The sequence below is a fragment of the Melospiza georgiana genome, chromosome 1, assembly GCF_028018845.1.
Source record: "Melospiza georgiana isolate bMelGeo1 chromosome 1, bMelGeo1.pri, whole genome shotgun sequence".
NCBI classification, from domain to species: domain Eukaryota; kingdom Metazoa; phylum Chordata; class Aves; order Passeriformes; family Passerellidae; genus Melospiza; species Melospiza georgiana.
The window spans coordinates 65,445,017-65,466,145 of record NC_080430.1 but is presented as its reverse complement, the minus strand read 5'-3'; positions in this window follow the sequence as shown (position 1 = coordinate 65,466,145).

Below are 21,129 nucleotides of genomic sequence, written 5' to 3'. Positions count from 1 at the left end.
CTTCTGTTCCAGACAAAATTAATCCAAGGCTGTCACAGGAGGCTAGAGAGGAAATTTGGAAACCCCTTTGGAGTGAATGTCTGCCAAACTTGGAAACACATACATTGTGCTATGACCTGTCAGTCTGCATGAGCCATGCTGCTGGAGTGCAAGCCAGACCCTTTGGCTTTTTGTCCCTCACAGTGCAGACAGTGCTGCTAAGGAAGGATAATACAGGAACTCACAGGAAAGTTTTGTCTATCCAGGCACGTGTCTGCTTTCAAATTAGCTTAAGTAAAAGTGGGCAAGAGAGAAAATACACAGCAGCAAGGGAAGATTTAATGGGATGACCAGGTAACCCGGCTAGTGGACGCAGGGAAGGCTGTAGATGTTGTTTTTCTGGATTTCAGCAAGGCCTTCGACACTGTTTCCCATAGCATACTCCTAGACAAGCTCGCTGGCCGTGGTCTGGATAGGAATACCCTTTGCTGGGTTGGGAACTGGCTGGATGGCCGGGCCCAGAGAGTGCTGGTGAATGGTGTCACATCCAGCGGGTGACCAGTCACCAGTAGTGTCCCTCAGGGGTCTGTGTTGGGACCAGTTCTGTTCAATATTTTTATTGACGATATGGATGAGGGCTTAGAGTCTTTTATTAGTAAATTCGCTGATGATACTAAATTGGGAAACAGTGTAGATCTACTAGAGGGGTGCAGGGCTCTCCAGAGAGACTTGGAACAGCTGGACGTATGGACAGAATCAAACGGGATGAAGTTCAATAAGTCCAAGTGCCGAGTATTGCACTTCGGCCATAATAACCCCCTATACCGATACAAGCTGGGGACGGAATGGCTGGATAGTGCTCAGGTGGAAAGGGACCTGGGGGTGCTGGTTGACAGTCGGCTGAACATGAGCCAGCAGTGTGCCCAGGTAGCCAAGAGGGCCAATGCCATCCTGGCCAGTATCAGAAATGGAGTGGCCAGCAGGAACAGAGAGATCATTCTTCCCCTGTACTCGGCACTGGTGAGGCCTCACTTGGAGTATTGTATCCAGTTCTGGGCCCCTCACTTTAGGAGGGACGTCGAGTTACTTGAGCGTGTCCAGAGGAGGGCAACGAGACTAATAAGGGGCTTGGAGCACAAGCCATATGAAGAGCGACTGAGGGAGCTGGGATTGTTCAGCCTGGAGAAAAGGAGACTCAGTGGCGACCTCATCACTCTCTACAACTTCCTGAAGGGTGGCTGTAGTGAGCTGGGGGTCGGTCTCTTTCTCCGGCGACAACGGATAGAACAAGAGGACACAGTCTCAAGTTGCGTCAAGCGAGATGTAAGTTAGAAGTAAGAAGGAAATACTTCACAGAAAGAGTGGTCAGATACTGGAATCATTTACCCAGTGAGGTGGTAGAGGCATCATCCCTTGAAGAATTCAAAAAAAGACTGGATGTGGCACTTGCTGCCATGATCTAGTTGAACGGTTAGAACATCGGCTGGACTAGATGATCTTATAGGTCTCTTCCAGTCTTGAAATTCTGTGATTCTGTGATTCTGTGGATGCCAGCTGGTTTAATCAAACCCTCTCTCAGGTGTGCCCACACTGAGAAATGAGTGCTTGCTTTCACAAGGCTGAGGCTGACCTGTGCTAGCAAACTACCATGCTGCTTCTGTGAGCATGTTACAGCCTCCCAGCTTGCTGACCATCTGGTGGTCTCTCCTGTTAGGATTGGACAGGTCTCTGAGTCCTGTTAACACCAAGGCAGCAGAATGGTTTGGTGCCACTCTTTCATGGCATGCAATGCTTGGTGGCACTGGGGGCTTGGCAGGTCCCTGCCCTGTGACTCACTGGTTCTTGAGGAGATTGTGAGTGGGTGTCTGCAGACTGCAACCAGCTCCCCTCCACCTCCCCTAACCTCTCTCTCTGCCCAGCTGCACCCACCCCTGTGGGCTGGCTCAGGGCAGGAAGGTTATCTTTGCCACTATCAGGGCTAGAGGCTTTGTTTATTTTTAGATTACTCTGTAAAGTCTGGACAGAGAGATGAAAAGAGCCAGAGTAAGGAGATCTGTGCATGCCAGACTGTCTTGCTTGTGCTCTGGCTCTGAAAACACAGGCAAAATGTGAAAGGATGGGCTCAATCTAGCCAGATTGATTAAAGATGGCTTTGCCCACGTTTTGAGTGGCAGATGTAGTATGGGGGTGGGCTCTGATTCATTTTGGTGCAAAGGCAGCAAGGCTCTGCCAAATCCTCTGCTTGAGCCAAAATGGTGGATGTTGAGCTGAAGAGGATAGACCCACCAGCACAGCCTGTTGTTCCCATAGCTCCTCTTAGAGAACAACCATTTCCACCTGGGAAATGCTGAAAACACCTTGTGGGAAGTTCAGATTGTCCTGAAGTGCCCTTTGTTGGGGGTGAGCTGTGAAATGGAGGCGGGCTTGAGCTGCAAGCCATTTAATGAACAGGGAAAACTCTTTCCTATCATCCTGTGTTACACACAGGGAATATTTTAAAAGTGGGCAGCTCATTGTCATTCAAAGGCCAAATTTAAAAGCGATCCAGATAGGTGGTTACTGTCTGCCCAGCTCTGGCGTTTCAGAGCTCACAGGGGTTGAGGAGAGGAAGCCTGGTAGCTCTGAGCCCTTTTGGTCCTGCCCTTCAGCAGAAAAAGGTGGGATGCAGGGAGGTGAGAAAAGCCACCCTCCCTGCCATCCCCCAGGTGTGGAGACAGCAGCTCTCTTGCTGATTGTCAGTGAGTTTACTGACTGCTAATGAAGTGGAGGGAGATGTGACTTTCAGTGATATCCATACAAAAATGAACGTGTGAAAACCACTGGCTATTTTTGGAGAATTCTGCCCTGCCTTCTCCACTCCACCCCGCACCCCCCCACCCCCCCGATTTAAGCATCATCCTGGGTGAGGTAGGGGTTTTTTATGACTATATATGGTTGTTGTTGGGTTTTTGCAGCAGTGAAGTTAATAAAGATGGATATCAGCAACAAACTGTCAAGTCCTGAGTTGGAGAGATTTTTCACTCAGTGAAATAGACCAGGGAAAATAAATAATCCAAGAAGTGGTAGAGCTTGTAAATATTGACATATACAAGCAAGGAAAGAAAAGTTAGGCAAAATAAAAAATGGGCTGGGAATTGCTATTTTTCAGGTTACTGCTTGAAAAAAAAATCTACTTTTGCCTAGCATACTGTCTAGAAGAGTTAATATTTTTCAATTAGAAGGTTTTAAGTGTTTGAAGGGGCATGTTGCTGTTTCTCCAAGACAGCATCTATATTTGAGGGTGAGTCTTCCTTCCCAGCCTTTGGGAGCACAGTGAGCATTAGTCCTTCATCCCTGTGGTATCTATAGGAATACCCATGACAGAGAAGACTGAGGAAAGAGGAAAGGAATGCAAGGTGAGAAGCAGAGGAGATCAGAGGGGAACTGTTCTTTTCTCTGGTTTCCAACCAGAAAAGGGATCTTTTTAAGATCTCCACAAGAATACCTTTTAACCTCAGCTGGGGTCCAGGCCTGTTGCCCAGTAACTTTGCCAGTGCATTGCTTGGCCCCAGATCACACAGGGAGACGCAGAGCTGCACAGGTTCCACTAGCTGTTGTTCCCTCTCCCATACTGGGGAGATTTTTGGCTCCCTGGGGTCCGCCCCTGTGACACCTGGCTGTCCCACACCAGCTGACTAGCTGAAAACATCTTTAAAACACCGCCTGCTTTGTTTTGTTTTCCTCTACCTTCTTAAAAGCTCTAAGAAGCTACTAGGTTTATCATCTGTAGTTAACCCATCCACTGGTTGACTGGTTGTTTAACTGGTTTGTTGCCCAAGTCCTGCTTTCTGCAAGCCTCTTTATCATCTTTATGACTGGAGGAGAATTTGCATTGCTGCCCTGCCTGTACACCCTCTGGAAAGGTTCCAGACCTTTGAGTGTTGCAAGCACATGAAGAGCAAGCCAGTGATGTAACTTTAAAGAGGAACTTTTTTTGCAGTGAGGGAGGGAAATCTTTTGTTCCACCCTGACATGACACAAGAGTGCCAGTGAGTGTAAATAGCAGCGGTGCAGTAGCCAGTGGTGTTTCAGCCTCTCGTTACACCTTAGTGGTCAAGCTCCTGTAATTATAGTAGGTGGAAATGAGGTTAGTTGGGATATAGGGGATATAGGCAGGCATAAAATTCTGAATTAAAAAAAAAAGTGTTTCCAGATATTCAGTGAAATTAATGGAAGGGAAAGAATAGTGGTCTTTAATTATTTCAAACCCAGACTGTTAAGGCAGATGTGCATCATCAGTCTTCTGAGAATGTCCTGGGGACATAGCCAAGACAGTATTTTTTTCCTCGTATCACAGCTGATTTAATATCTGCACTAGTGCACACACAAGAAGATGATATGAAACTTGTGCTTTTCAGTTCAAGTCCCTGTAAATGACTCCCCCTTGGAGATTGTTAGAAGTGGAATGGGGTTGTTGTAACACATGGGAATCAGTACTTCAATGCATGTGCCAGCAAGGCAAAGGTGGGTTGACCCCCTCTGTGTTAAGTCAGGGAAACCATGGGGTTGAGCTGAGCAGCTAGTGGAAATAAAAAGAAAAAACTAATTCCAAGCAGGCCCCAGTGAGCATGTTTTTATCCAAAAAGCAATCAGAGAGAGGAATATAACCTACCAGATGGAATTGCTGAGGCAGAGGTGAAAGTTAAAAACAACAATAATGAAACCCGATCGAGTATAATTTTGACAGAATGAAGACATTAGACAGAAAAGGCCCCAGCAGGCGAGTTTGGCCCATCCTGAGCCCAATATTTCACTTTTTTTCAGAAGACCCTCAAGAAAGCCATGTCACAGCACCATAAGATGTTGAGGCTGAACCAGAATGAGAGCTGCAATGCCTGCAGCCCCATGGTGGGGCAGAGGCTTTGCTGGCAGCTGGGCCAGAAGTGGGAAGGGCTGCTGTGCCTCTCCTCCTCACCAAGGCCTCTGAAAAGAGGGACTGGGGTGCTGGGATATCAGTCCCACTCCAGTTTTCCCTGTTACAATATTCCACAGCATTGCCCCTATAAGCTATTGGGAAATTCCGTGGAGAAACACCAGATATGGACTTAACTCTCAACCCTCCTTTTGCTGTAAAAGGGATTTTGTGTGCTAAATGAAATGTAGCCCTTCTTCATGACTGTCAATACTGCCCAACAAATATGAGAACTTTAATTTAAAAGAGAACCAGACCATCTCTGCCTACAAATTTTGGTCTGTCATTTAGAGCCATTAATGGTTGACAAATTCACTAGGAAAACTAAAAAAAAAAAAAAACAAAAAACCAAACTGGAGCTGCTGTGAGGAAAGTGTGCTGGAAATAGAGGATCATGTTTTTAAAATGTGCCAAATGTTTGGTTTGCTGTTGCTGTTTTGCACTGTGTGGCTGGCTAAGGGTGCCGGGGATGGACTGCAGGAGCACAGAGAGGGACTGAGGAAGTGTTGGCTGTGCTGGAGGAGGTGGCAGGAAGTGGAAGGGTGAAGCCACAGCAACGTGCAGAGCTCTGTCAGCTCCGTAATAATGGGGTTGTCTGCTTGAGCTTGGCTGGATACCAAGCCAAGGGTTTATGGTGTGAGTTCATCTGCTGGCTTTTCCCTGTACGTGATGTAATGCTCTCTGTGAGTGCCATATTTATTACACCCAGCTCTGTAGTGAGTACGTGCAGTCAGAGCCAGCCTCAGAAAGTTTGGAAACAGCTCCTCGATCTTTTCTGCATCCTTTCGGCTGACCTATGACATAATCAGTCGGCGGCCTGGCTCCCTCCTTCGCCTCCCCCTTCCCTCCTCGCCCCCTCCTCCTCCTCCCTCTCCCAACGGTTTGTCAAACTGTCTTGCCTTTATCTCCTCTCGCAGGCTTCTCGACAAGTCACAGGATGATTTATGCCCTGATAACTTCTGCTTTTAAAGGCTGGGCTAATAAAAGCAGCCTTTGCAAAAGCAACTTTTGCGGGAGGTGTGGGGAAACCCACCCATCATCGCACTCAGCGGGCAAAGCACCATCTCGGCAGTGACGCCGGGGGGCCTCCCTCGCCATCCTCATCTGCACCCACAGGGATGTGGTGCTGGGAGAATGGGTGGGAGGAAAGCCTGGCCTGGCGAGTCCCAGCAGGTGAAGGAGCACAGGGTGTGCATCACCCATTTCTCTTGTCTTTCTGTCCTGATATGCCCTGCTCAGTATCCTGCAGAGCTGGAACCTGGTGTGCACCTCAGCAGCAGGTGCAGGGACCAGGGCTGGGTGTTTGGGATCTTGGTGGTAAGGTCTGTGCTTTGCTAAAGGAGGAAAATACTTTATAATTATGACACTGCTTTCATTATTGCATCTACAAGCTTCCTCAGTGCTGGGGCAGCCGGGAGGCCAGGGATGAGGCAGGCAGCTGGACCTGTGATCCCACTGCGCTGACCACAGCTGATCCCATTGGCATGCCAGAGCTGCAAGCACACATGGCTCCCTGCCCTTCATTAACTTCTGGCCTTAGGTTTGCCCCACAGCCCCCAGAGGCAGTGCAGCTGCACCAGGGAGGCAGGCAGCAACCTGCCCCTGTGCAGCGGGGCCAGCAGTGCAGCAGGGCTGCGCCTGGGGACGTCCGTGCTGGCCCTACTGACCTGCCCAGTTAAATGCTGCTGGAACTTCAGCCTAGTGGCAATCCACCCTGGAAGTTCAGATGTGGGCACAGACTGTGTTTTTGTGTTTTAAGCACCATGGAGTTAAACCTTAAATCAGCTCCTACTTCAAAGCATTCCCACTGTAACTATAAGACCAGAAGGATGAGGTGGGCACTGGCAAACATAGAAAGCATAGGAATATTTTTGCAAGATCTAACATATTTAAATTGTTCTCTCGAGGTGAGTTTATGATTTTATTTTTATTTTGCAGCTAGGAAAGAGAAGATTTTTGTCTGACTGCTTTGTTAACATGGGTCTGAAACCATTCCTGAACAAAAGCAAGCAGGCCATGCCACAACTAAGACCAGCACACTGAGTTTCCTGGGGTGGAAAAATCATGGACAAATAAAAATCAGGTGTTGAAATGAAAGCTGAATCCGTACCTTAACTGAAACCTTTGCAAATAGTACAATGAACACAAAGGAGAGAACCATTTACATTTTTGTAAAGATTTTTTGTACTTATTTTTTGTGTACTATATTTGATTTCTCAGATTTTTTTTTTCTTTTTACTCCTGAAAGACATGGTTGTACTTGCCTAAACAAACTAGTTAGACTTGAGAAAATATTCAGAGTAAAATTTAAATTTAGTTGAAACTTGCTTGGCTTCAGGTTTCTTTACAGTCTCCAAGCTCAGCCCTGGTTCACTGGGAGGTTTGTGAAAGACCATGAACTTTTACAGGGAACATGGATTGATTTATGAGTCTGCCTGAAAATCCATGTGAAATTTGCCTTTCGCATGACCACGATGCAAAAATATCTTCTTTCCCCCTCAACCCCTTCCTGCGATACTGGATAAACTCTGATGTGTTTTATCTCCTGTTTCTGCATTGAGTCTTCCCAGCACAAGCAACATCTTGCTTGTTTCTTTATAAATCACCAATGGTGCTAACAACAAAATGTTCACAGATCTGGGGTTAGTACTTGTTAGTTTGCTGCTGCTACATGAGCCGGGCAGGATGAAAACGATGCCGATTTTGATTTATTTTAACTTGATGTTAATGCTGTTGTGCACATTTTGCTCTGGATTTTAACAGCTGAAGACAGACTGGGGCTGCACAAAGGCTTCTCAACATCTTGTGACATGTGCCAGGTTGCAAGAGGGCATGTTGCTGTTGCATCTGGTGCATGCTTGGGGAATTGGTGTGGGATGGAAATGGCCAGCCATGCAGGGTGCTCACTGCAGTGCAGCCCCATGGTCTGCTGCAAGGACAACTGTGGCACATCCAGTGAAGGGTCCAGGGGGGAAAGGCCACTGGTGTTGTGCTTTTCAGGTTGCTTTCACAGTCAGTGTCTCTCACAGGGTTGGGTCTCTGTATACTCTCACCACAGGAATAGTGCAATCTTTTGGAATAAGGAATCTAGGAATAAGGGATTCTACAGCTTTTTTTGTCTCCCACACACATCCAAATGGTTGGATATTTTTCACACATGGATGTCCTGTTTCTCTGTTTCCAAACCGTGTAAAGGATTTTTATCAGTCATCTGCAGGCACCAAGACCTAAGCTGGGCTCAGGACAGTCCATCCTCTTTCAAGCAAAGCTGCTCCCTGCAGCAGTCTTTGCAAACCCAGGCACTTCTCAGGTCAGAGAGGCAGCTGTGGAGGGCCCAATCTCTGTGGGCTTGACAGCATCCTGCAGTGCCAGCAAGGGATCATTTTTAGAGTAGATGACCCATGGAAAGTTCCCATCTGGCCCATGTTGCCAGAGAGGAAAGGGCAGGATGCTGCAAGGGGCCAGCAGCTGCTGAAGGGACAGCAGAGTGCAATGGCTTCAAGACCTCTTGAAAAGTGTTTAAGATTGGAAATTCATTGGTAATTTGTACAGATACAGGAAGAGACCAAGTCTATCCCAAATACACAGCTGAATTCCCCCTTATCACAAGACTGAATTCTCGTTATCGTAGAAAAAACACAAGATAAAGAAAATGTTGCAGAATTTTTTTTAACCACCACATGCCTCATTTAAAGGCTAAGTTGAACATTACTTCTCCAATTTGGAAATGCCTTCCCATTTCACATTCCAAATTAATTTACAGTAAAACAAATTTGTCCATTTATAATACTTTAGGGGAAACATTTGGAAATCTCCCAAGAATTTTGATTCAGCAGATCTGACTTATCTCTTTCCCTTTTTCCTGTCCTCAAATTTTCGCTTGTTGATTTGGGTTTTTTCCACTCCTTTATGAGGTGGGATAAATATTAAATATGACAGCAATTCCAATGGGGCCAACAAAACGATTGTCACTCAGCTCTGCTCAATGGCTACTCCTCTAGCTCATATATCAGCCAGAAGGATCACTGCAGAGTTGCCTGGCTCATTTCCCTCTGTGGTTTGTCTGTGCAGATGATGTGGGTTAACCTGAGAGTCGAGAAACTGGAGCTGATCCTAGGCCCCTCCTGCACTTCTGAAGAGCACAGATGTGTGGAGCTCATAGGCCAGCTCACAGGTCATTTCCATTACTGGGGATCTTTCATTTGGCTGGTCTTACTCTTGATATATTGTATTTCTTCGCTTGAGAGTTACTTACATTACTCCACTGTTTATCACTTTGTGGTTTTATTTTATGTTATCCCTGGTCCATAATGACTTATCAGGCTGTGAACACATATAACGAAACTTGAGCTGCATTTTTTTTTGGCAGAGTTGCAAATGGAACTCAGTTCACAGAATTTCCTGATCCTGTGAGCTTCATAAAGGTGTGAGGTGATAATTCAAACCACCATCTCACTTGGTCTTGTTGTCACATGAAGTTAAAAATTCCCAAAAAAAGTTCACAGCAACTAAGGGTTGCTCTTGATACCAGGACAAGAGGGTGCCAGAGGAATGGAGAAGTGAAGAATCTCTAGGAAGAGAATATTATAAATTCATTTTCAATTGACAACTAATTGTTCAAATAGATTCAAGAAGAACTTGTAATAGAGTGTAAGGTTAAGTGATAACTTGCTGACAGTTGATGGAATGAAAATATAGCCTAGAGTTACCTTAGATGAGCGTAACACTAAAAAAGGCACTTCCATGGAGATTTGTCTATGTAAATGATAACATAATGAACTGGATCAAGATTAGCACATGTGCATGAACAATTTTGTCATATTGAGTGAAAGAAACTTTAGGGACAACACTGAAAGTACAATTGCTTTGAGGGCAAATCTGTCTTCAGAAATAAAGGCTTGTGAGATTGCAGGAAAAAAAGGAGCCATTTCAGGCCAGGATAAGCTGTTGTTTTATTTGTGTCTACTCAAAATATAGGAGTGTTTTATGTCAGAGGAGCTTTTCCCAGTGGGAATGAATGAGAAACTCTAATGGACAATAAATTCTGGGGGTCAGGAGGTTTTCAAGCTTCTGTTATATTGTGCACTGTACTGGTTTTGAATGACTCACAGTCCTTTACCCTTTTTGTTCCAGGGAGCATGCATCCCCTTCCTACCTCTCCCATAAAGAAATGCAGTGGCAGAGCATTCAAAGTAAGACCCAGAGGGTCTAAACTGGAGGTTCAAGTCTTGGATTTTAGATGAAAATCTGGAGATGATCTGGCTGTTTGTAGGGGTCTGGTTATTTGAACCAGGAGTCAAAAGGCCTGGCAGGGATGTGACTGAGGATGCCATAAATCCTGCTGGTCTGAGAGGCTCTGTGGCTTAGGAGAACCCTTAATCTTTAACACACAGCTCCTCTCTGGCTTTCACAGATGTTGCTTGCTGTGAGAACACAAGAAGGGATTTGGAGAGCAGTGCCACTCTCATGAGAATTTGGATGTGGGAGCAAGAGGGGATCCTTGTGCAATCCCTTAGGCCCTCTACAGTGTCCAGCAGGGTCCCTGATGGAGACCTCTGCCAGGCTGTAAGCTGCAGTTTTGGGAATGCCTGTCCCACAGCATCAATACACTCTCATATCTTCCCTTATGACCTCAGCATCTGCTGCAGTGCCTGGTGAGATCCACAGCCACGATGACCTTCCCTTACACCAGCTGAAATGAAATCCTCCTGGGTCAATCCTTACACACATCTCAGCCTCATAAGAGCTCCAAGAGACGAGGGGATGATGGAGAGTTTTTAGCCATGTCCAGCATCCTCGTGAAGCAGATGGGAAGTGACCATGAAGGAGCACAGGAAGATGTATCAGTACTCCTGTCTGCCTCGGGTGTGATCCTTTCCCTTTCCCTTTCCCTTTCCCTTTCCCTTTCCCTTTCCCTTTCCCTTTCCCTTTCCCTTTCCCTTTCCCTTTCCCTTTCCCTTTCCCTTTCCCTTTCCCTTTCCTTTTCCCTTCCCCTTTCCCCTTTCCCCTTTCCCTTCCTCTTTTCCTTTTGGAAAGAACTATAACAGGACAGCTGGCTAAAGCATAGCCCTCATAAATGGAGATGTCCAAAATATAGTCAGTTAAAAAATACATGTATATACAACCTAATCTTTTGCTTCTGCCAACTCCTGACTGTTAAGTGAAGATGATAAATGCTTTCTCACTTTATAGAGCAGTATGACACTAAATATATTTTCAAAGGTGTCTCATGGAACAAGGATGATTGCCACAGTGAGAAGAAAAAAAAAAAGGCTTCCTCATGAGTTTGTATCTCCTTTCTGTAAACTCCCTAAATAGCTGTGGGAAAATGCCATCACTTGACACACAGACTACCAAATAAGAGGAGCCCCCTCCTTTCTCTGGATTCAGGTATATTTCCCTTCTGCAGCCTTGCCTCTCCCTGGGGCCAGCAGTGACTCAGTGGGATCTTCCCCTGCAAGGCTTGGGAGGCGGAAGATCAGCCCCAGCTCTACATTCCTTTTGGGTGGGAGCACAGGTTCAATAAGTAATCTCTTAGTTGGCCTCTGGTTCCTCCCACATTGCATGAAGCCAGCTAGGTCATTCTCTGCTTTGGGGAGGGCTCTGACAGCACTGCACTGAGCACAGAAGCCTACGAGGTAACAGAAAATAGATCCCTCCCTTGGCATCAGTTGAGTATCACAGGAGATTTAAATCTGTGCATAGATTTTTCCTCTTATGGAGAAGTGCTCAGCATCACTCTCCTTTCTGTAGGTGCAGAAGCCGCTCACCTCCGTGGGGTGGTGCCGGGTGTGTGAGTGATGCCGGGTGGGCGCAGGCATGGGGGCAGTCCGAGCCTGACTCAGCTGAAGGAGGGCGAGCAGCCCCGCTCCCTCTCACATGGCCTTGCCTGCGGGAGGGAGGGAAGGGGGAGCAGTGCTGGCATGGTAATATCTTACTGTTGTGCTCCTCATCAGATGGCCTGGTAAGCCAACTTAAACACAACACCAAGATGTGTTTCTGCCATCTCTGTAGACTTTACCTGGAGGTGCAGAGGTGGCTGGCCGAGATCAGCAGCCTCCTGCCTGCATATGCAGCTGGGGAACATCTTTGCCCTGAAACAGGGATGTTCCTTTGTGCAGAGAGCCTTATGGGCTGCATGAAAAGAGCCGAGGCTGACGTGCCTGTGTTGGGTGAGGAACAAGACTGAGACCCTCCGTGTGCACTGCAACCTCCTGAGAGTGCTCCCTGGAGTGGCACAGCCACATTGAGAGACCCCACTCCCCACACCACAGGTACTACGGGGCTCAACGCTCAGCAGTGACAAAAGTTTGGACTCCTGCTGCTGTGGAATACTGGCAGTTGCCCCAAATGAGGGCCAACAACCCAAGTCAAGACATTGCTCTTTGAAAACCTGCTGCCACCACTGCTCATTTTCATAATCCTTTCCCCTACAATAGTATAAACAAGCTGTCATCTATTTTTCAATGAAAAATACTTTTGCTTGGCTCGGTTTCACGTTGCACTGTTACTATTCGCTGTGGCAGAAGCCGCTGCAGCTATAAATAACCTCACCACAAGCTCCTCTCATCCGTAAGCTCAAGCACTCACTTCAGAAGAGGCAGGCGAGATTAGGATCTTGTTTCGAAGGGTCAGGTGTTCCGCCAGAGGTGATGACTGGGTGCTATCACTGGGGTGCTGGGACCCCATGTGCCTGGTCCTCCACTTGGCTTCCTGGCAGAGAGTGCAGGGTCCAGAAGCCCAAAGCCACCTTGCTTGTCACACAGGAGGTGATACTCATGTCAAGGGTATCATGAGAACTGCCAGCAGCAATGCTTCGCTTCCACATCCTGCTGATGGAATCAGGGCAGCACTGCTGTCTATGGCCCTCAAGTTCCTATTACACACAGCTTGGAAAGACATCCCAGGAAGGCCACATTCCCACTGTCGCTGGGACCTGGCTGCCCTGGAGTAGGTGACATGGCCCTCTCCATGGACAGAGGACCATCCAGAGGTGCTGTCAGAGCACATTTGTGTGGCCTAACTGCAGGAAGAGAGCCAAAGGTTCAAGCTGTCAGAAAACTGCTTGTTTCTGGGGCTTTTTTTGACTTGTTTTTTAATTCCAGATTTCCAAGTCAGACTGGCTCAGATGAGAGGGTCAAATGAAACTTAGGTCTGCAGCAAGGAGAGAAAGGGAGGGCAGGCCCCATTTTGGGGTGAAACAGTGCAAGAGTGACATCCTCCCCACACACACTTGCACCACTCTAGGTAGCTGCAGAGCCCCCAGACTGCTGAGAAACCACACACCGATTGCAGGCGTGTGCTTCGCAGGCATCCTGCTCAACCTCTGGTGCCAGCCATGCGTGCGACACACCAGACAGGTTTCATACACTCCTTTCTTCCTGCAAGCGTTTCTTTGTTGTCCAGGGCTGTTGTTTTCTCTGCTCTGTTCGCTCTGCAGTCCTGCCTTGGCCTCCTCCTCCGTGGTGACAGCTGCATCCTCCTGGTGTGCCGCCACTCATGGTAAATGTGTGCCGTGGGCAGGGGACGTGGTGTGACTGGCCCCAAGGTGGAGGGTTGCGGTTACGCTCGTCCGGATCATTGCCCACGCCAGAATAAGTGCTCTGAGCTGATGATGCCCTAGATCGAGCTGGGAGTGAACTTCAGAAAGGAGAGCTCATTTTGACTGTAGGCTGAATGAATACAGTGACTCATCTCAGTTCCTAAAAGCAGAGAAATGTTTGTTTCCATACAATGCGAAGATGCTTTAACTCAGTGTTCAAGGTCTCTGGTTGTGGTGTCACATATATATCACTGGCTGCTGCTGAGCAGGGTAGGTGCCCCTCCTTCTCCTGTGCCCAGTCTCACAAAGTCCTGCCCCTGCCCTGACACACATCTTATCACCACAGTGAGCTGACATAGGAAATTTCACCAGGCAAAATTTGTCACCTTCCTCTTTATTTTCCAGAATCTCCATTTTCTGTTGGCTTAGCTTTGGTATCAGGCATGAAGTAAAGGAGAATAGGGCCTGTCATGGATGGCAGACAGCCTTTGGTTGGCATAGCCATAAAATGTACTCCCTATTCCAAAAAAGAGACCCCCACCATGTCACTGCTGCCTGCCCTTGTGTGGTGTGTGCAACGTGGGCAAAACTGGCAGAAAGCACTGCTCCCTCATTGCCTGGGTCTCGGGCACAAGACCAGAGAGAAGCAGGCCTGTAGATTTATTCCTGAGCTCTTTTGTTTTTGTGATACTTTACTTTCCCAGCCAGACAGGATGAGAAACAAATACCACCAAAATACGATGAGAGAGGCTATTCTTGAAGTGTTTATAGCCCAGCCTCACTGGAGAATGTTTGGCTGCCTCCCAAGACAGCCAATTCTCACTGTGTTTCCAGGCCAGTTTCTGAACTTTCAGGCACTTACCCAAACAGAATCTGGACTTTTTGAAGTTTGCTTATCTCTGTTTACAAGGGCCTCCTGCAAGGGTGAGTCAGGGAAGGGCAGCCGAGGTCAGGGGTGTGAGGGGGGAGCAGAGCAGGGAAGCTCTGGTGAGCTTTGCATGTACTGCATGTGAGAGCAGTCGCCCCGTGCAGTCTGAATGCCCAGATCCAATCTGCCCGAGTCAGCGGTCAGCCTGGCTGTATCTAACAGGTCTCATCATTGCTAAAGGTTTTAAAAAGCCCTTAAGTCCCTGAAGCATTTTTAATTAGTAAAACTGAAAGTCAAAATGGTGGCGAGGCATATGTGCCACCATTTTGATTGAGAGAGTAGGGGATGTTCGAAGCTGGAGCTTCTGACCAACACCCTCCTGCAAATGCAAAGGTGTCTACGTGAAAGCTATCAGTTCTGGCACACATTTGCAAAATAGTGGTCTCAGCCTGCTTAAGAAAAGCTGCCACTGCCCTCACCTTTCTCTTCCCTCTTCTTTTGCAGACAGTCTACCATTACTTATTAATTTGGAGGAGATGCTGCTTCATTAGTGCTGGAGTATAGCAAGGGTTTGCTAAATTCTCCTGGTTTTCTTTTTATTCCAGGTTGTTTCCTGTGACGGTATCTTGGGATTTTTCCTGTTTGCTTACAGATATGGCGTGTGAGAGCTATATCAGCTTAGAAGGAATAAAATCCAAGCCAAATATGGGTGAGAAATGAGCTGTGTGTTTTAGTGAACAGTCACAAATTTGCAGTCTGCAGACCTACTTTAAAACAATAGTAACCAAAAGCTTGTATTGCATATTTAGGGGAAATACAAACCAATCAGGATAGCATTAAATGAAATATATGCTACTGTTGATAAAATTCTGATATATTAAAAAGTTATTTAATTGCATGCAACTATCCAATATCCTCAGCTGCCACTCTCAATTACTGACATTATTAGTCTAACATTATTGTATTCAAAATGTAATAAAATAACTCCATTAGTTTGGGAGCAACCTCATCACTGAGAAAAAAAGATGTTTGATAATGCACTGAGTGATCAAGCAAACACAGGGATTTTATTCTATTAATTGGCTATCAGGGAAAATGTCAACATTTTATGAGTAGCAAACGATGTCAATGCTATGTTTGTTTAAACTTATTGCTGTTTGAACTGACTGAGCAACAATAAAAAACCCTTTGTTTTTAGATAAACATTTTTTCTTTATTCTACAGGGAGCTTGTTTTTTTTAGCATGTGCCATGAACAAATTTCACTGTGCTGCTCCTAGTAAAGTATGTCTGTTTAAATCAAGTAAATTAGATATAATCCTGAGATTAAGGAAAAAGCTGTATTTTCATTTGAAGCAGCTTGTTTTTCCTAGTTGATTTTGTTACCATTTTCCAATGTTATGTAAACAAATAGTTTAATCAGAAACAATAGTGGGGGGAAACCTTAACTTTCCTTTTTCCTCTGGTGGTGGAAATAAATAACATATGTAATAAAGATACCATAATTCTGAAACAATACTATGCAAAGGATAACACAGTGATTATTTTCAGTGTCAGAAATGTGGCATGAGCCACGAAGTTCAGAAGCAAGGTTGCAATTTCACAAAGACTTAAGTCTTTGGTAACCTTTGGTAATCTTCAGCCCCACTGAAGTCAGAACAGTAATAAACAGGCCTGCAGGCTTCCTCCATGCAAAAACCCCAGCTAAGTCCTTGATATAGCTGAAAAATCACAGCTGATGTTGCAGTCTGCTCCCCACTTTTTGGATTTCAGCCTCACACAAGCAAAGCAGCATTGGTTAGCCATGTCCAGGCAAGTGCGTGCACGTGCACATAGTCCAAAATGAAAATATCTCCTGTGAGTCCTTCTACCTTAGGGAAAAGATGATGGGAGTAGATATGTGACTATGTTAGTCATGTTGCTTAAGACACTGGTGGGAGGCACCAAGATGCTGCTCAGATCTCAGATAAATGCCATGGAGGAACCCATGGGTCTGAGCAATCCCTCAAGTTTTGCTCTCAGCATTTCACATGAACCTGCCAGGAAGGTGCAGTCAATGTGGTGACTTGTGACAGCGGGAATAGAGATGGATTGTGCTGAAACTCTTTAAAAACCTGAAGCCTGTAACCCAGTTCCTGCCCAAATTTAGCACGATGCGTTGTGTGACAAGACACTGACTCAGAGAAGTTACTCATATACTTGAGTCTTTGTGAAGTCAGTACCTTTCTGGTGACCTTCCAAACTGTTGCCTCAAAAGCCACCTATTGTTAATTTGTGCATGCAGCTTTACTGAGAAGGTTTTGCTAAAAGAAATTTGAATGGAAAGTGCTGTTGACATTCTCATGCCCAGCCCTAATACATCATTTCTGAGTATACTGCATTGCCACTTAAACAATGGTTATGGTTAACTCACAGCTTTATCTACACGTTCTTGAAAAAGTCAATGACTAAATTAAGTAACCTTTTCTAGCAGTGTCCTGAATGGAAGGGAAAAATGTACTTTTTAAAGCTTCTGCTCCAAAACAAAACAAACATTTTATTTAAACTGTAAAAATATCTGTGTTGATTCTCATGTCCTGTGGGTTTGCATTAAAGTTTTAGAAGTGGGCTTTGGGGTTTCTTGTCTCATAAACAAATGAAGTGCTAATTCTGTTGTGTGGATGTTTTTATGGATAGGTGTTTTCTTAAACAAATTCAATTGTAAACAAAGATGGAGGCTGATGAAAAATTACTTTCCCTCTGACTCCCATGATACAGCCCGTTCTCCAGCCATCCGTGGAGTCTTACAGGAAATCAAAAAATCTGGCTTGCAAAGCAATAAAAAAGCAGCACATGGTTTTTTTTTCCTGGCCTATCAAACCTCTGTAAGAAGTAAGAATTCAGATTTTTTTTAAACTAAATGACCAAGATGTTGTGTTTTGCTTGAGTTTTTCCTTTAACTGAGGTGTCCTTAAACAAAGGCACCCTGTGTCCAGGGTAGCCCAGGGTGCCAGACCTCCCTGGCTGGAGTGCTCGGCAGACTCTGAATAGCAGTTGTTTTCACTTGTGCGCATTAACTGTGTCTTTGAAAGACATACGCCATGTCAGCACTCCACTATTGCCTCCCATCCATTTGTTTAGAGATTAATCTTCCCCTTTGACAAAGGTAATTTTTAAACTTCAGAGCGGGGCAGCCCCCCTGCGCTGTGATGCGATGCAGAGGACGTGAGCTGACGCCAGGCCGCAGCGGCTCCACGGAGTCGCTGCTGGTGCCCAGGGGACAGGGGAGGGAAGGGGCATTGCCAGGCAATGCGGAGCTGCCGCAGCCCCCCTGGATGAGGGGAGCCAGGAGGGAGCCAGCCCGGAGGGCCTGAGTGGGGCTGAGCCGGGAGCTGCCGCAGCCCCCCTGGATGAGGGGAGCCAGGAGGGAGCCAGCCCGCAGGGCCTGAGTGGGGCTGAGCCGGGAGCTGCCGCAGCCCCCCTGGATGAGGGGAGCCAGGAGGGAGCCAGCCCGCAGGGCCTGAGTGGGGCTGAGCCGGGAGCTGCCGCAGCCCCCCTGGATGAGGGGAGCCAGGAGGGAGCCAGCCCGCAGGGCCTGAGTGGAGCTGAGCCGCCGGCTGATCGGAGACAAGAAGGCAATGTGCTGGCTAAAATGCCCGAGTCCTGCTTGAAGCTGCATTTTCACCACAGCGAAATGATGGGCCCGTTTCCCTCAGGACCCTTCTTAATTGGTTTTGTTTAAAAAGAATAAAAAGCAAAGTGCTGACAGGGTATTGTTGGCCGGCCTAATCAGGTTTTAAATATGTTTTAAATCAGCTAACAGAGCAACATAGATGCTAGATTCATCCCTTCTACTTTGTGTGCTCGAGGAAGGAGGGAAAGAAAAACAGCAGAGCCAAACTTACTGATAGATTTTAATCCTTCCTGGAGTTACTATCAGCTAGGCTCCTGCTACTGTTTACCCAGCTGAGGAGTTTTTAAATGGGTGTCTCCATTTGCAAGGATCTCATCCCATTGTGAATATGGCAATGACTAGACAATGAGGCTGTTACAGAAGAAAGATGAGCTGGCTGCAGCCAACAAATCTTGCACTCTCCATTTACAGGGCTATAATTACCCGAAGTTTTAAAACACAATGCTATCTGCTGAAAGGGACCATCTGGGTGAAGACCAAGACATCCCAATTAAATGATTGATAAGCAGCTCGTGCTGGAGGAGCACACACCACCCATACAGTGCAGTTCTAAAAATGCCACTTGCGTTAACAGCCGTCTTTAAGGAGTTTGAATGAAGCATGCACTGTGGGAGGGAGGAGATCAAGTGTGTTTGTGTGATTCTAAGTCAGGCAGAATAAATAAGATCAGCCTCCAGAGCACAGTGGAAAGTGTTTTTAGAGCACTGAGGTGCAGTGGTGGAGCAGTGCCCATCTGTGCTTTGCAGTCTCCTGTGTGAGGGCAGTGATTTTGTCCCAGGGGTGTTGTGAGGAAGCATTACAGAGGGGAGGGAGAGCAAACCTCTGCTCATGGGAGGCCTTTGCCTGCTAGGCATGAGAGCAGGCTGTCCTTCCACCTGCATTAGGTGATTTGAGTGGAAGCACGAGGGAGAGAAATCTGTGCTGGTGTACTTCATACATCACAAACTTTGAGCGTGGCCTTGCCCTGCAGTTAATTTTTCTATCTGCAATGAGAGGATGTCCATCTGTCCTCCTGTTCTTGACCCACCCATCTTTTTAAAGTTTTAAGCTAAGCTCAGCTCTTGCAGAACACGTGCACAATATCTGACTCAGGGCCAGCGTCTTGTGTGGCACTTTGTCACACCACAGCAACAGAAGATGCAGTTTTGCCCCCTAACACCTTTGCAGCATGGATCAACACTCCTTTGCATCTCTTCAGAGCAGTAACTGGCACCCTGGGCATGGATATGGTCAGAAGTGTGACTCAGACTGCCTGCAGTAAAATAAAGCAACCAGCTACAGCTGATTTGCTCTTCAACAATTGCCCACCGTTGCCAGCCCCAGGTTATAAAGCCAGATGGGAGTTTGTGTGATAATCTAAGATGACCATAAGCCTTGCCTTGATTAGTTCTTTTAACTAGTAAAATGGCTCATCCTGTGTGTAAGATATATTTATACAGGGATATAATATTTTGTCTCAGGAGCTTGAGTCTTAATTTTAGTGCTGCGGTGTCTAGCCACACCTTTGAGACTTTGTTCTGGCCTTTGGCCTTTCTTGCTAAATTTCTCTTTGGATATTGACTTTTCTCACCCCCCCTCCACCTATTCTAAGAATTGATTGAGGTACATATATCTTTCAAGTAGATTTATTTTCCAATGCTCTTCTGTGAACCCATCTTGATTAACCAGCAAAGTTCCCCATATCTGAGCATTCAAATGGGATGTGGCCTTTATTTTCTATGCCTAGAGTACATGTGACTGCATTTAAAACATATTCAAATGCTGTTTTGCAGGGGTTACTGTGTGAGTAACTTGTCATTTTCATTTGTGCATCACTTTCCCTAAATCTTTCTCTTATCTTGCAAGCTTTTCACATAAGATTTGTTGTTGTCTTTTGCTGTCTTGCCTGTCTGGCAAAGCCAAATAGAAAGAAAGGAATCCAAATGGGTCTCAGGGGAAGCAAGCCCTTGTTTTTCCAGCAGAAAAGGACCTGGGGATGCTGCCTGAGAGCAGTTGAACATGATCCAGCATATGCCCAGCTGGCCAAAAGGCCAATGGCACCCTGGCCTGTGTCAATAGTGTGGTCAGTAGGACCAGGGCAGTGATTGTCCCTCTGTACTTGGCACAGCTGAGGTGGCATGTCACATTCTGTGTTCAGCTCTGGTCACCTGTAAAAGTGAACATTCTGTGATGGTGTGAGGGCTCTGCTTTGCTCTGGGGTTGCAAGCATCTTTTTAAAAAGTCATGAAGAGTAAGCCACCTTAAACAAAGAGGTCTGCAAATGTAAACATCCCCAGAATCCACATCACTGAAACAACAGGTAAGCAAGCTCATGTGGTGTAACCCTCTACTGCCCAGATGTAGGTCAGGGCTCTGGGACTATTCCCAATATGTGCAGAGGTTCTATGGGTCAGGCTGTGCAGGATTGGCTCTCTCTGCCCCACGTATCCTTCAGTGCTGTCCTGGGGGACCTTGCATCTTAAAACTTTGTTCTGAGAAGCTTTGATGCCACTCTGCCATGTATGCAGCACAGACCCATGCCCTGAAAATGCTGCTCTGGGAGGCTGTAACACTCCCAGCACTGCCAACATTTTTGAAGTAATCCCACTCCTCACACACACAACAGAGTCCATCCCAGTGTTGGAGGGCCTCCACAAAGTGTCTAGAAGCCCCCTGGGGCCAGTTCATGTCACACAGGTCCCTGGCCTCTTTGTATATACCAGCAGAGGTGACAGCTGCTATAGCAGCAAATGAAGTTTAGAGAAGGCATGTTCTTTGGCAGCCACGTCCCAAATTATTTAGGAGCTTATATGCCAATGTACTGGATGTTCTTTTACCCTAGGAATTGTCAGAGACCTGGCTGTGGATCTTGACTATGCAATATACTCTGTGTGAAACAAGGCCTGATGTCAGTATCAGGTGCTAAAAGATGTTTCTGAAGGATGACTGAATTTAACAGCCTTTTACAATGCATTGCATTAGCTTAATCTGCAGGTGACAAAGGCATTGATGAAGTGCCCTGAGACCAATAAAAAAAAGATCTCACCTGTTTGTGAAGCCATGTGTAAACATACAACCATATCCAGAGCTGAGGTTTCAATGTTTGAATCAGCTTTAGGAAGACTCCAGTGTCAGAAT